At 40.9% G+C, this 16,324-nt stretch overlaps 1 non-coding gene across 1 annotated transcript; it reads left to right on the top strand.

The window, feature by feature from the left end:
• Positions 1 to 15,747: 15,747 nt before the first annotated feature.
• Positions 15,748 to 15,855, top strand: LOC148551096 (small nucleolar RNA R71). Its single transcript, XR_015893886.1, has one exon. It is a non-coding gene; the product is annotated as a small nucleolar RNA R71 (small nucleolar RNA).
• The last annotated feature ends 469 nt before the right edge of the window (positions 15,856 to 16,324 follow it).

Below are 16,324 nucleotides of genomic sequence, written 5' to 3'. Positions count from 1 at the left end.
AGAAGAAAGAATGAAACAGAAAGTAAATTCATTAGCCATATCAGTAAGTAATTGACATTGATTAATGGGGTGTTCATGCAGAAAGTTGTTGCAGCATCACTTTATTGTTTCTTAGGTAAGAATGTCACTTTTTATGTTTCCACTAAAACACTGCTTATGGCCTCTTGTTATTCACATATCCTTGGCAAGTTTCTTTTCTTTGTTTTTCTTTTTCTTTGAGCTTATTTGCTCCTTGTTGCTCAGTGTCATGTGTTGCTCAAGCCTTTGGCATTTTCTCTTTCTTATTAGTGCACTACACATATCCACTACAGGCATTTTAGTTCACATTTCTTCTTGAGACATTGGTGCCCAGCACCTCTTTGTATGACTAAATGTTTTGTATTTAGGTTGCTCTTGATAATGGACTTTTGGTTGATAATCCCGGGTTAGTTAACTCAAGTTACCAAGTGTTGAAACACTCCTCAGAACCTATTCATCCAAGCATATCCTTAATACATAAACACCACAGGCATTTGTCTCAGAAGTTCAAACCATTGGTGCCTAGCTTAATTTCTCAATTTTTTTGCTTTTTGGTTGCCCTTTTTCAGTGGCTTTTTCTTCTTCTTTTTCTTTCTTTTTCATGGCCAAAGACATTTATTCATCAAGATCCATAGACAGCATCCTAATTTCCACTAAAAGTGACAATTCTAACTTTATTTCTTAGTGAGCTGACTATTCAATCAAACATGCATACCACCACTTAATCTTATTTGATTTCTTACCAAATGGAATTGAGTTACTTTTGTTCAAACATTTCTTTTATTTTATGGAAACAGAACAAGTCATGGCAAGCATTTGTTTAAGAAGATGAAGTTATCCAGACACTTAGACTATCACTTATTTGAAAATTAAACAAACAGACAATCAAAAACTGCAATGACTCAAACTTAAAGCAGGGGTGCATGCAAACTTCAAATATCAGCAATTCAAAGTACAAGCAATTAAGTGACAATACAACCTTTTAGCATCTTCTTTGTTGTTCATCATCCTTCCTAGCCTTGGTGTTCTCTTTGATGATGATGTATATTCCTTCCATGAGATTGATTGTCTTCCTACAAAGCTATTAGAAGTTGCTTGTTCCCCAAGCACTTTGAGAATTGGTTAGCATGCATGGATGTTTGTAGGCCTCTGAACTTAGATTGGTGTTGTGAACACGAAACTTAGTTCCTTGCCATATGCAGCAATTGGGATCATATGCAGAAAACCTCATGTGCTTTTATTAAGAAAATAACTATGAACTAGAAAAAGAAACTATGAACTAGAAATTAAACTATTGTTTAAGTAGTTTCCCTGATTGGTTGGAGCTAGTGACTAGTCATGCTGAGGTAGAAATGTGCTTTTAATGAAGTTTTTGGTGGAACACCAAACTTAGAATCTCACATTCACCCTTGAATTGTTTTGGTGTGCAACACCAAACTTAGCTCCTTGCAATACAGATAAATCTACTTAACTCTTTTATTGAAATAACTAGAAAAGAAAAACTACCTTTGGTTGGGTTGCCTCCCAACAAGCGCTTCTTTAACGTCATTAGCTTGACATGCTGTTCCTGACTTTCTTCCTCTTCCTCCAGTTTGTTAAGAGGAATGACTTCAAGTGGATAAAGGAGCTAGTTAGTGCCCCTTGTTGTGAATGCTTCTTTCCAGCAAGCTTTCCCTTGTGATTGGCTTGAGTGAACTTGCTTGTTGGCTCAGGAGTTGGATTGTTCTTCGACCTTCTCTTCTTCATGGATATGATCCTTTGTTTCTCGGTCACAATCCTCATTTTGGTGCTTGTTTCTACTGCCTTCACATCCTTGATCTCAGAACTTGGTTGTTGTTGGACAGTTGGAGTATCCTATTCATCAAAAGCTTCCTGAATTTGTGGTTCAATGAACCCTTCCTCTTTGCAACTCTCTGTGTCATTGGAGTGTGATCTCCCTTGATTGACTTTCTCCCTTTCTTGTTCTTCTGATTCCTCCCTTGGGTTTGCCATGGTATCACTAGAAGAATTGTGGGTAGGGATTTGCTTTAATAGATATCCAATTTGTGCTTCTAGCTTTTGAATGGCAGCACCTTGATTTTGTAAGTTGGATATCACTTCTTCCTTAAAGCCTTTCAAATCGGCCACATCTCTGCCCATAGTTGCAATCATTCCTTCTATCCTGTTTAATTGATCTTGAAATTGTTGGTTCGGATTGGGTTGATGAGGTTGATTATCTTGGCTGTGATATGGTGGCTGGGAGTATGTGTTTTGTGTGGGCTGATAGAGTCTTTGGTTGGAGTGTTGGTAGTGGTATGACTCTTGTGTGTAGTGGAATGAGTCTTGTGGATAGTGAAATGAATTGTATGAATTTGAGAAGGAATTTTGTGCTGAGAAATGCTCAAGTGATGAAGAATTTGGATATGTAAAACTAGGAGGTGAGGTTGGATAATTCAGAGGTGATGGCTCTTGATGAATAGGGTGTGAATAAGTGAAATCTCTTTGGTTTTGATCTTCCCAGCCACAACTTGAGTAGTGATCAAATTCACCAAAACATGGACCATTTTGTGGCTCTGGGAATACCCCGTTTCCTGTTCCTGATACTCCCACCCACCATGAGCATAATAACATGAATCATTCTGTGGTGGTGGAGAGTTTCTCATGAATTTTGATTGACCAAAAGATGATGGATACTCCTTTCTTTTTTGCAATGTGCTCAGTCTCAAACAATACTCATCCAAAGATAGTGGAAATCCCATAGTGAGGCAATATCACAAACAGCTGGTGGTTAGTATGCTAACAAGTGAATAAGCAAAGAAAACAAATTAAAATTTGCAGAAATTAGCAGTAATAAACTGAAACAAAAACTATTAACAAAAGAAAAGAAAAATTGCTCAATCTAGTTAACTTCCAATTTGAGAATTGTCAATCGAAAACCAATCCCCGGCAACGGCGCCATAAACTTGATGCACATAAACTAGTTATGCTACGATTTAGGAAATTGCACGATCGGCAAAATTCCTTCCGGCAAGTGCACCGGTTATCGTCAAGTAAAAACTCACAATAGAGTGAGGTCGAATCCCACAAGGATTGGTTGAGTGAGCAATTCGGATTAGAAGTGTGTTCTAGTTGAGCGGAATCAAGATTGAGATGAGTATTGCGGAATGTAAAATTGGCGGGAAAAGTAAATGACAAGAAATTGAAATGGCGGAATCTTAAATTGCATGAATTAAAGAGCAGAAACTAAATTGCTGAAATTAAAAGGGAATGGGGGTGATTGCATGAATTGAGTAGCAGAATGTAAAGAGAAAGTGAAAATCAGAAATGGGGAATTCATTGGGTTATAGGAGATATTGAGATCTCCGAATCAAAACATGTTTATCTCTTCCTCAACCAATGCGTTCATTGAATTTTGCTTGGCAATCTTATATGATTGGATCCCAATCCCTTGGCTCACCAATTCTCTCTAAAAACAAACAAATTCCCAATCCCTTGGTTTAAATGTTCATAAGAAGAGATGATGCTTGATCACTGATTATACCACACAATTTCATGAACCACAATTTGGTAGGATTACATGTCACAATATCCATCCAAACCCCAATCCAATTCACTGTGAGAAAGCTTCTCTAGCATGAATCCTCCATTCCTTTCCCAAGGCTCCGAAGGATTCCAAGTATGGGTAGTTTCTTTCCCAAGACAACTACTCAATGGAATTAGATCGAGAAGCTTTCTAACAAAATTCAAGAGAAAAGATTGAAGAAGAAGATAAACTATTATTGATTCATTGAATTACAATAGAGCTCCCTAACCCAATGAAAGGGGGTTTAGTGAGTCATAGCTCTGAATTCAATTACAAAGAAAATGAAAACTAGCTAAAAGTGAAAGTGTAAGTGCCCTCTCAGGGGCTGGATTCCCCTTTTTCCCCCCCTTTTCAAATGCAGAAACTAAGGCCTTTAAATAGGCTCCCTAAATTACAAAATGAAAATGAAATTCAAAGCAAATTACAATCAAATGAAAATAAACTATTCTAGATGATTCTTGTGGCCTTGATTTGGTGTTGTTGATGGGCCTTGCTTGCTTGAAGGGCTGAGTGACATAATTGATCCAAAAAGGATAATGATCCATTAAACTACACTCAAATGTTGCACCCCCTTTCTTGAGTCGTCACTTTGGTCTCTTGTCAACCTTGCCAATTTGATGCCAAATATAGACTATTATACCTCGTTGGAAAGCTATGGATGTCAGCTTTCTAACGCAACTGGAAGCACCTCAATTGGATCTCTACAACTCGAGTTATACTCCATGGAAGGTGAAGAGGTCAGTTGGCCTGATTGCATGTTGGTACTATGCTCTTCTATGCACATTACGGGGCTGTTTTCTCCCTCAATTTTTAGTATCCACCATGCATGCCATATATGCTTGGAAAGCTCTAGATGTCTTCATTCCAATGCATTTTGAATCACCTCATTTGGAGTTTTGTAGCTCAAGTTATTTATGTTTGAAGAAGGCATGGTCAAGCTGTTCCATATAACACGTTTAAGCTTCAGTTTAAGGTTAAACTGAAGCTTAAACGTGGAAATGGAAAAGGTAGCCCTGGAGGTCGAACACGTTTAAGCTCCAGTTTGAGGTCAAACTGGAGCTTAAACGTGGAAATGGAGAGAGCAACCCTGGAGGAGAGTTCTTGGTCGAACACGTTTAAGCTCCAGTTTGAGGTCAAACTGGAGCTTAAACGTGGAAATGGCTCCCTGGTGCTTTTCCCATTCTGGCGTTTAACCTCCAGTTTAAGGTTAAACTGGAGGTTAAACGTGGAACTCCTTCCTGAGTGGCATTATCATTCTGGCGTTTAACCTCCAGTTTGAGGTCAAACTGGAGGTTAAACTTGGAATGCTTCTTTGGTGAGACTTTTCATTCTGGCGTTTAACCTCCAGTTTAAGGTTAAACTGGAGGTTAAACTTCAATTCCAGCATTATATGGCTTGGTAGTTTAAGTTCCAGTTTAAGCTTAAACTGGAACTTAAACTCCACATGTGATATTCAAGCTTCCTTTATTGATTTTGTTGCTTCCTTGCCTAGCCTCTTCTTCCCTGAAATCATCCAAACAATTGCATCAAAGTCTTGCAAAAATTCATGAGAATTCTTCCATTCATAGCATTCAAGGAATATAACTAAAAACTCATGGAATTTGCATCAAAATCTTCATGTTTGAATGATTTAAGACAAGCATGACTATTTGGCCCAAATGATTACTTAAGGCTCAAGAAAATGCATAAAACAACTAAAAATAACAGAAAAATGCTAGTGAAACTAGCCTAAGATGCCTTGGCATCAATTTCCGGCTAAAATTGGATTTTCTCAAAAAATAAACAGCAATCAAACAGCTCATATGAATTAAAAAAATTCAAGCTGCAGTTACATATAATGAATATAAGCATGAAAATTCAGTGTAAAGAGCAGCAATATACAAGAAATACAGCATATGAACAAGATCACAGCAGCAGCAGATTCGCAAATTTGATAAAACAGAAACATGAACAGTGCAAGTAAACACACCTAAATCCACTAACCACATCCTAGGCTACCTAACAACCTAAAATCCACTACAACATGCATGTCTAACTAGCCTAAACATGAACATAAACGGAAAAATAAGAATAACTACGAATGGATAAAAGGGATTGCGTGTTGCGGAACCTAGAAGGCCGAATAATGAGAATAGGCAGAAAGGTGGCTGGGGGTGGTGATGATGGTGGCGTCCGGTGGTGGGCACGGCGGCTGGCGGTGGTGGGCACAGCGGTGCGGCTATTCGGGGCAGGGGGAAGAAAGGGTGATGGGGGTAGGGGAAGGGAGGGGGGAAGAGAGGTGGTGTTGCTGGTGGAAGGGGGTTGCGGTTGGGACGATTGGCGGCGATGGGTGGTGACGCGGAGGGGAGCAGTGGCGGGGGAGGAGGGGGAAAGAAGAAGAAGGAAGAAAGAAGGGGGAAGGAGGGAGGGGGTGGGTGGCGGCGGCGTCTGGGTGGTCGGCGGCGTCTGGGTGGTGGCGCGGTGGTGGCTGGATGGTGGTGGTTGAGGGTTGGGGGAGAAGAAAGGGAGAAGAAGAGTTGGGGGGGTGTCGCGACTGATAGGGTTTCGCGTGACTGGGGGGGTTATATTTTTGAATCCACGCAGCCGCATGGGGCACGCGGTCGCGTGGCTGGAGCGAAAAAGGTGGTTGACGCGATCGCGTGGATGACGCGATCGCGCGGAGGGCAAAAAGAGTAAATGACGCAATCACATGGGCAGGCGATCGCGCCGCTGGAATTTGTGCTAAACGCACAAATCCAGCGTCGTTTCAGCGTAACTCTCTGTCTCCTTGGGGGTGTTCGTGCAATCCATGCAACGCGGTCGCGTCGCTCACGCGGTCGCGTGGGATTGATTGTGTGCAATTGACGCGATCGCATGGGGCATGCGATCGCGTGGGCCATTTTGTGCTAGACGCACAATGGCCGCACGATTCCAGCCCAACTCTCTGGACGTTGGATCTTTACGCCGATCTCCAGGTCGCGTGGGTGACGCGATTGCGTGGGAAGTGTAGTTCGCCTTTTGACGCGATCGCATGGATGATGCGGTCGCGTCGCGCACCCTTTTTTTTTATGCAGTATCCAGAATGCAATGCTTAATGTGAATGCTATGCATGATTCCAGGTTCAATAAAATAAAAATAAAATTTAAAAACAAACAAAACAAAATAAAATTAAAATTGCAAGAGGAACGATCATACCATGGTGGGTTGTCTCCCACCTAGCACTTTTAGTTAAAGTCCTTAAGTTGGACATTGGAGGAGCTTCCTGTTATGGCGGCTTATGCTTAAATTCATCCAAAAATCTCCACCAATGCTTGGAATGCCAATAGCCTCCGAGGTCTCAAACTAGGCATGTAAAGCTTCTGAGCAGTTTCAAATAGAGTCTCTGGCTCCCGGGGTGATGAATATCAGAATATTTTCCAGGATCCCAAACTTTGGTTCTAAATCCGCCTTCGTTTTGATCTATATTTTTCCATCCGGGCGGTTTAGAAAGTAGATTCTCACCATAGTGACCAAACATTTTCCAAGATCCATTCATTTGAGCATGATACCAATCCGTGCATTTCAAGTTGAAGCGTAGAACCTTATTGAACCTTGTACACTAGCTCTGAGCACGAGCCATTTCCCTCTTACTCTTAAAGCCACAGAGAGCTCTAAGCTGGCCATCTGTTTCAAGTAAACCATATTCTAGTGAAAAAATACAGTTAAAGGTTAAGGATTGTACCCACTTGAAGCTTGTATTGGGTGGTAATGGCCTTGGGGTAGGTGATTCCAATGGTTCTGTGAGTTCTACTCCCTTGTGTTCTTCTATGAATTCCTCCACTTCCTTGTAAGGTTCTTCAAATGCATCTGAGTCCTGGTCAAAGTCTTCTATGTCTTCCTCATCACTTGAGTCATAGATTGGAGGTTGGGAGAAATCTACCTCTGCATCATCTTCGTATTCATTTGGGGAAGATTCTTCGATCTCAGAGAATTCACTTGCGGATGCAAGTTCATTACTAAGAGAGCTGACTTGCGACTATCATCATCAAGGGAATTTGTGTCCTGGGTTATTCCGTCTAGTTCTTCATAAACGACTTGTCTTGGGGGTTGTGCAATATCCTCCTTAGCATAAACTGTAACGTCCTTGACGAAGTTTTCCTCAACTCTGGATTCCCATGGAGGTTCAGCGTCTCCTAGATCTTCAACCAACTCTTCTTCTTGTACAATGACAGCTTCTTCTACTTGTTCTAGTACGAATTCATGCTCTGTCTTATCCACTGCAGTTTCTAGTGTCTCCTTCATGCTACGCTCTTCATTAGATTGTCCACATGGGGCTGTGGTTGGTCCTTGAATGTTCGTGCGTCTAGAAGCTAATTGAATTACTGCTTGCTCCAGTTGTCGAATGGTTGTTTGAAGTTTCTTTACTGTTTCCTTGAGGCAAACCTCTGATTCTCGGGGTGATGGATTTGGACATGAGACATAGGGAAGTGGTGGTGCTTGGGAGTGATTGGATTGGAACTGGGGTAGGAAAGGATCATACGGTGGCGAATGGTGAAGAGAAGCTTGTGAGTGTGGTGGTTCGAGGTTATGTTGAGAGGTTGGTCTATAGGCACGGGGTGGGGCTTGTTGGTAGTTACAAGGTTGTCCACCATATCTATCAGCTGGGTATGGATTGTAGAATGGTCGTTGTCCATGATATCTTGGAGGGTGTTGTTGCCTAAAGGGTTGATTAGATCCTCTTGGCTCCATCCATCCTTGATTGGTTTGACCTTGATGCATATTCCTGCTGCAACTTCTATTTCCTTCAACAAAGTTAGAACCAAACTCAAAGCGAGAGGAGTGAGAGTTCATTGTAGCAAATAAAATTAAAAAGGAAAAACAGAAATAAATAAACAAGTAAAGGAAAAATATGTACAATAACCAATAATAAGGCACACGTTAGCAGCTCCCCGGCAACGGCGCCATTTTGAAAGAGCGGAAGATTGATGGTTTAGAAGTTATAGTAAATACTCGTTGCAAGTATAGTTACTAAACCAAGCAATCAACCTTTCTTACAAACGTTTTGGTTGTCACAAGTAACAAACCCCTTAAAATTGATAACCGAGTATTTAAACATCGGGTCGTCTTCTCAAGGAATTGTAGGGAAGTATGTTCTTATTATTGGTTATGGAGATTGTAAATTGGGATTTCAAGAATGAGGAACAAGTAACTTAATGGCGGGTAAATTAAATGGCAATTAAAATAAATAAATAACTGCAAAGCAAACTTTTGGCAAGGTATGAGAAATTGGAAGTCCAGACTTAGTTATTCTTATCAACAACAATGAAAGTTGAATCTTAATTCCACTTAGTCAACCTTTACTAAAGTAAAGGAAAGTCAAGGGACTAATTAGTTTGATCTTCGAATCCTATTTATTTCCTAAGAAAAGGTTGGGATTATTGAAGCTCAGTTCAATTAGCAAAGATAACAGTTATCAATTATGTTGAGATAAGATAACTCCTGAGTTACTGCTTTCTTAACCAAGACCAAAAGAGAAAAAAGTAAATTTGTTGGAATAAAAATGCCTTTGGTGCACGAAATTGTGATCTTAGACAACGGCGTCAAAAACTCTGTACGCACGTCTTAATAAATTGTTTTTCATTCACAACTTCGATACAACTAACCAGCAAGTGCACTGGGTCGTCCAAGTAATAAACCTTACGTGAGTAAGGGTCGATCCCACGGAGATTGTTGGTATGAAGCAAGCTATGGTCACCTTGTAAATCTCAGTCAGGCGGATATAAAATAGTTATGGAGTTTTCAAAAATAAATAATAAAATAAGGATAGAAATACTTATGCATATCATTGGTGAGAATTTCAGATAAACGCATAGAGATGCTTTCGTTCCTCTGAACCTCTGCTTTCCTGCTGTCTTCATCCAATCAATCTTACTCCTTTCCATGGCTGGCTTTATGTAAGGACATCACCATTGTCAATGGCTACTTTTGATCCTCTCTGGAAAATGGTCCGATGCGCTGTCATTGCATGGCTAATTGTCTGGAGGCATCACCTTTGTTAATGGCTGCATCCCATCCTCTTGTGAAAATGGTCCAAATGCTCTGTCACAGCACGGCTAATCATCTGAGGTTCTCGATCATACTGGAATAGGATTCACCCTCCTTTTGCGTCTATCACTACGCCCAGCACTCGCGAGTTTGAAGTTCGTCACAGTCATTCAATCCCAGAGTCCTACTCGGAATACCACAGACAAGGTTTAGACTTTCCAGACTCTCATGAATGCCGCTATCAATCTAGCTTATACCACGAAGATTCTGATTAAGAGATCCAAGAGATACTCATTCAATCTAAGGTAGAACGGAAGTGGTTGTCAGGCACGCATTCGTGGGGGAATGATGATGATTGTAACGTTCATCACATTCATGTTGAAGTGCGAATGAATATCTTAGAAGCGGAATAAGTTGAATTGAATAGAAAAACAGTAGTACTTTGCATTAATTCATGAGGAACAGCAGAGCTCCACACCTTAATCTATGGAGTGTAGAAACTCTACCGTTGAAAATACATAAGTGAAAAGTTCAGGCATTGCCGAATGGCCAGCCTCCATGATCTAAGAACTAGGCGTCCCAAGATGTGTAATACAATAGTAAAAAGTCCTATTTATAATAAACTAGCTACTAGGGTTTATAGGAGTAAGTAATTGATGCATAAATCCACTTCCGGGGCCCACTTGGTGTGTGCTTGGGCTGAGCTTGAATGTTACACGTGCAGAGGCTCTTTCTGGAGGTTAACACCAGGTTGTAACGTGTTTCTGGCGTTCAACTCTGGTTTGTGACGTGTTTCTGGCGTCTAACTCCAGACAGCAGCGTAGAACTGGCGTTCAACACCCTTTTGCGTCATCTAAACTTGGGCAAAGTATGAACTATTATATATTGCTGGAAAGCCCTGGATGTCTACTTTCCAACGCAATTGGAAGCGCGCCATTTTGAGTTCTGTAGCTCCAGAAAATCCACTTTGAGTGCAGGGAGGTCAGAATCCAACAGCATCAGCAGTCCTTCTTCAACCTCTGAATTTGATTTTTGCTCAAGTCCCTCAATTTCAGCCAGAAAATACCTAAAATCACAGACACACAAACTCATAGTAAAGTCCAGAAATGTGAATTTAACATAAAAACTAATAAAAACATCCCTAAAAGTAACTAGATTCTACTAAAAACATACTAAAAATAATGCCAAAAAGCGTATAAATTATCCGCTCATCACAACACCAAACTTAAATTGTTGCTTGTCCCCAGGCAACTGAAAATCAAATAGGATAAAAAGAAGAGAATATACTATAAATTCCAAACTATCAATGAAACATAGCTCCAATCAGATATGCGGGACTTGTAGTTTTTTGCCTCTTGAATAGTTTTGGCATCTCGCTTTATCCATTGAAGTTCAGAATGATTGGCTTCTATAGGAACTTAGAGTTCAGATAGTGTTATTGATTCTCCTAGTTCAATATGATGATTCTTGAACACAGCTTCTTTATGAGTCTTGGCCGTGGCCCTAAGCACTTTGTTTTCCAGTATTACCACCGGATACATAAATGCCACAGACACATAACTGGGTGAACCTTTTCAGATTGTGACTCAGCTTTGCTAAAGTCCCCAATTAGAGGTGTCCAGAGTTCTTAAGCACACTCTTTTTTTTTTTCTTTGGATCTTGACTTTAACCGCTCAGTCTCAAGTTTTCACTTGACACCTACACGCCACAAGCACATGGTTAGGGACAACTTGGTTTAGCCGCTTAGGCCAGGATTTTATTCCTTTAGGCCCTCGTATCCACTGATGCTCAAAGCCTTGGGATCTTTTTTATTTACCCTTGCCTTTTGGTTTTAAGGGTTATTGGCTTTTTGCTCTTGCCTTTTGGTTTTAAGAGCTTTGGCTTTTTCTGCTTGCTTTTTCTTTTTCTTTCTATTTTTTTCGCTATTTTTTTTTCTCTTTTTTTTTTCTGCAAGCTTTGTTCTTTGCTGCTTTTTCTTGCTTCAAGAATCATTTTTATGATTTTTCAGATTATCAAATAAAATGTCTCCTTGTCATCATTCTTTCAAGAGCCAACATATTTAACATTCTTAAACAACAACTTCAAAAGACATATGCACTGTTCAAGCATTCATTCAGAAAACAAGAAGCATTGTCACCACATCAATATAATTAAACTAAGTTCAAGGATAAATTCGAAACTCATGTACTTCTTGTTCTTTTGAATTAAAACATCTTTCATTTAGGAGAGGTGATGGATTCATAGGACATTCATAACTTTAAGACATAGTTACTAACTACTAATGATCATGTAATAAGACACAAACATGGATAAGCACTTAACATAAAGAAAACGAAAAACAGAGAAAGTAAAAACAAGGAATGAGTCCACCTTAGTGATGGTGGCGTTTCCTTCTTGAGGAACCAATGATGTCCTTGAGCTCTTCTATGTCTCTTCCTTGTCTTTGTTGCTTCTCCCTCATTGCTTTTTGATCTTCTCTTATTTCATGAAGGATGATGGAGTGCTCTTGATGTTCCACCCTTAGTTGTCCCATGTTGGAACTTAATTCTCCTAGGGAGGTGTTGATTTGCTCCCAATAGTTTTGTGGAGGAAAATGCATTTGAGGAATCTCCGGGACCTCATGGTGATGAGCTTCATGCGCCTCTTGAGCTCCATGAATGGGCTCTCTTGCTTGCTCCATCCTTTTCTTAGTGATGGGCTTCTCTTCCTCAATGGGAATATCTTCTTCTATGAAAGCTCCAACTGAGTAACATAGATGGCAAATAAGATGAGGAAAAGCTAGCCTTGCCCAAGGAGAGGGCTTTTTGGCTATTTTGTAGAGTTCGAGGGAGATGACTTCATGAACTTCTACTTCCTCTCCAATCATGATGTTATGAATCATGATGGCCCGATTCATAGTAACTTCAGATCGGTTGCTAGTGGGGATGATGGAGCGTTGGATGAACTCCAACCATCCTCTAGCCACAGGCTTGAGGTCCAATCTTCTTAGTTGAACCGGCTTGCCTTTGGAGTCAATCTTCCATTGAGCTCCTTCCACACATATGTCCATGAGGACTTGGTCCAACCTTTGATTAAAGTTGACCCTTCTAGTGTAGGGGCGTGCATCTCCTTGCATCATAGGCAAGTTGAATGCTAACCTCACATTATCCGGACTAAAATCTAAGTATTTCCCCCGAACCATGGTAATATAATTCTTTGGATTCGGGTTCTTACTTTGATCATGGTTCCTAGTGATCCATGCATTGGCATAGAACTCTTGAACCATTAGGATGCCGACTTGTTGGATGGGGTTTGTTAGAACTTCCCAACCTCTTCTTTGGATTTCATGTCGGATCTCTGGATATTCATTTTTCTTGAGTTTGAAAGGGACCTCGGGGATCACCTTCTTCTTGGCCACAACATCATAGAAGTGGTCTTGATGAGCTTTGGAGATGAATCTTTCCATCTCCCATGACTCGGAGGTGGAAGCTTTTGTCTTTCCTTTCCCTTTTCTAGAGGATTCTCCGGTCTTAGGTGCCATCAATGGTAATGGAAAAACAAAAAGCTTATGCTTTTACCACACCAAACTTAGAATTTTGCTCGTCCTCGAGCAAGAGAAGAAAGAATAGATGATGAAGAAGAAGAAAATATGGAGGAGAGGGGGGAGAGGTGTATTCGGCCAAGAAGAGAAGAGAGGGTTGTGTTGTGTGAAAATGAGGAAGAATGGAGGGCTTTATATAGGGAAGGAAGGGGGGTAAAGGTTTGGCCATTTAGGGTGGGATGGGTGGGAAATTGTTTTTGAATTTTGAAGGTAGGTGGGGTTTATTGGGAAGTGAAGATGGATGTGAGTGGTGAAGAGGTGATAGGGAAGAGAGATTGAGGTGATTGTTGAAGAGTTTTGGGGAAGAGTGTTTCTGGGATTGTGTGAAAGAGGGGTGAGAAGAAGTGAGTGGAGGTAGGTGGGGATCCTGTGGGGTCCACAGATCCTGAGGTGATCCTGTGGGGTCCACAGATCCTGAGGTGTTCAAGGATTTACAACCTTGCACCAAATTAGGCATGCAATATACCCTTGCACACAACTCTGGGCATTCAGCGCCAGATTGGTGCTTGTTCTGGGCGTTGAACGCCCATTTGTTGCCCATTTCTGGCATTGAACGCCAGAACCATGCTTGTTCTGGGCGTTCAGCGCCAGCTCTTCTCCAGGGTGCAATTCTGGCGTTCAAACGCCCAGATGCTGCCCATTTTGGGCGTTCAGCGCCAGAACCATGCTCTGTTCTGGCGTTGAACGCCAGCCAGATGCTTCTTACTAGCGTTTAAATGCCAGTGAGATCCTCCTCCAGGGTGTGATTTTTCTTCTGTTATTTTTGATTCCGTTCTCAATTTTTTTGATTTATTTTGTGACTCCACATGATCATGTACCTATAAAGACATATAACTAATAAAAATATAATTAAATAAAGATTGGGTTGCCTCCCAACAAGCGCTTCTTTAATGTCAATAGCTTGACAGTGGGCTCTCATGGAGCCTCACAGATGTTCAGAGCATTGTTGAGACTTCCCAACACCAAACTTAGAGTTTGGTTGTGGGCTCCCAACACCAAACTTAGAGTTTGACTGTGGGGGATCTGGTTGACTCTGCAGTGAGAGAAGCTTTTTATGCTTCCTCTCCACGTTTACAGAAGGATGACCTCGAGTTTAAAACACAAGGGATTCCTCATTCAATTGAAGGACTAGTTCACCTCTGTCAACATCAATCACAGCTCTTGCTGTGGCTAGGAAGGGTCTACCAAGGATGATGAATTCATCCTCATCCTTCCCAGTATCTAGGATTATGAAACCAGTAGGGATGTAAAGGCCTTCAACCTTTACTAACACGTCCTCTACTTGTCCATAAGCTTGTTTTCTTGAATTGTCTGCCATCTCTAATGAGATTTTAGCAGTTTGCACCCCAAAGATTCCCAGTTTCTCTATTACAGAGAGGGGCATGAGGTTTATCCCTGATCCAAGGTCACACAGAGCCTTTTCAAAGATCATGGTGCCTATGGTACAAGGTATTAAGAACTTTCCAGGATCCTGATTCTTCTGAGGCAATCTCAATTGATCCAGATCACTTAGTTCATTGCTGAATAAGGGAGGTTCATCTTCCCAAGTCTCAATACCAAATAATTTGGCATTCAGCTTCATGATTGCACCAAGGTACTTGGCAACTTGCTCTTCAGTAACATCCTCATTCTCTTCAGAAGAAGAATACTCATCAGAGCTTATGAATGGCATAAGGAGGTTTAATGGAATCTCTATGGTCTCTAGCTGAGCCTCAGATTCCTTTGGTTCCTTAAAGGGAAACTCCTTATTGATCACTGGACGTCCCAGGAGGTCTTCCTCACTGGGATTCACATCCTCTCCTTCCTTTACAGGTTCGGCCATGGTGATCAGTTCAATGGCCTTGCACTCTCCTTTTGGATTTTCTTCTGTATTGCTTAGGAGAGTACTAGGAGGGATTTCAGTGATCCTTTTACTCAGCTGGCCCACTTGTGCTTCCAAATTTCTAATGGAGGACCTTGTTTCATTCATGAAACTCACAGTGGCCTTGGACAGATCAGAGACTAAGTTTGCTAAATTAGATGTATTTTGTTCAGAGTTCTCTGTCTGTTGCTGAGTGGATGATGGAAAAGGTTTACTATTGTTAAACCTATTTCTTCCACCATTATTAAAGCCTTGTTGAGGCTTTTGTTGATCCTTCCAAGAGAAATTTGGATGATTTCTCCATGATGGATTATAGGTGTTTCCATAAGGTTCACCCATATAATTTACCTCTGCTATTGCAGGGTTCTCAGGATCATAGGCCTCTTCTTCAGAAGGCGCCTCTTGAGTACTATTGGATGCAGCTTGCATTCCATTCAGACTCTGAGAAATCATATTGACTTGCTGAGTCAATATTTTGTTCTGAGCCAATATGGCATTCAGAGTATCAATTTCAAGAACTCCCTTCTTCATAGGCGTCCCATTACTTACAGGATTCCTCTCAGAAGTGTACATGAACTGGTTATTAGCAACCATGTCAATGAGTTTTTGAGCTTCTGCAGGCGTTTTCTTTAGGTGAATGGATCCACCTGCAGAAGTATCCAATGACATTTTAGCTAATTTAGATAGACCATCATAGAATATATCCAGGATGGTCCATTCTGAAAGCATGTCAGAAGGACACTTTTTGGTCAGTTTCTTGTATCTCTCCCAAGCTTCATAGAGGGATTCACCTTCCTTCTGTCTGACGGTTTGGACATCCACTCTAAGCTTACTAAACTTTTGAGGAGGAAAGAACTTGGCTAAGAAAGCCTTGACCATCTTATCCCAAGAGTTCAGGCTATCCTTAGGTTGAGAGTCCAACCATATTCTAGCTCTGTCTCTTACAGCAAAAGGGAAAAGCATGAGCCTGTAGACTTCAGGATCTACTCCATTAGTCTTAACAGTGTCACATATCTGCAAGAATTCAGTTAAAAACTGAAAAGGATCTTCAGATGGAAGTCCATGAAACTTCCAGTTTTGTTGCATTAGAGAAACTAGTTGAGGTTTAAGCTCAAAATTGTTTGCTCCAATGGTAGGGATGGAGATGCTTCTTCCATGTAAATTGGAATTAGGTGCAGTAAAGTCACCAAGCATCCTCCTTGCATTATTATTATTTTCGGCTGCCATCTCCTCTTCCTGTTTGAAAATTTCTGAAAGGTGCTTGCTGGATTATTGTAATTTAGCTTCTCTTAGTTTCCTT

The sequence above is a fragment of the Arachis ipaensis genome, chromosome B7, assembly GCF_059453495.1.
Source record: "Arachis ipaensis isolate K30076 ecotype BB chromosome B7, ASM5945349v1, whole genome shotgun sequence".
Taxonomy (NCBI): Eukaryota; Viridiplantae; Streptophyta; class Magnoliopsida; order Fabales; family Fabaceae; genus Arachis; species Arachis ipaensis.
The sequence above is the reverse complement of the archived record's forward strand: the minus strand, read 5'-3'. Positions and strand labels throughout refer to the sequence as shown.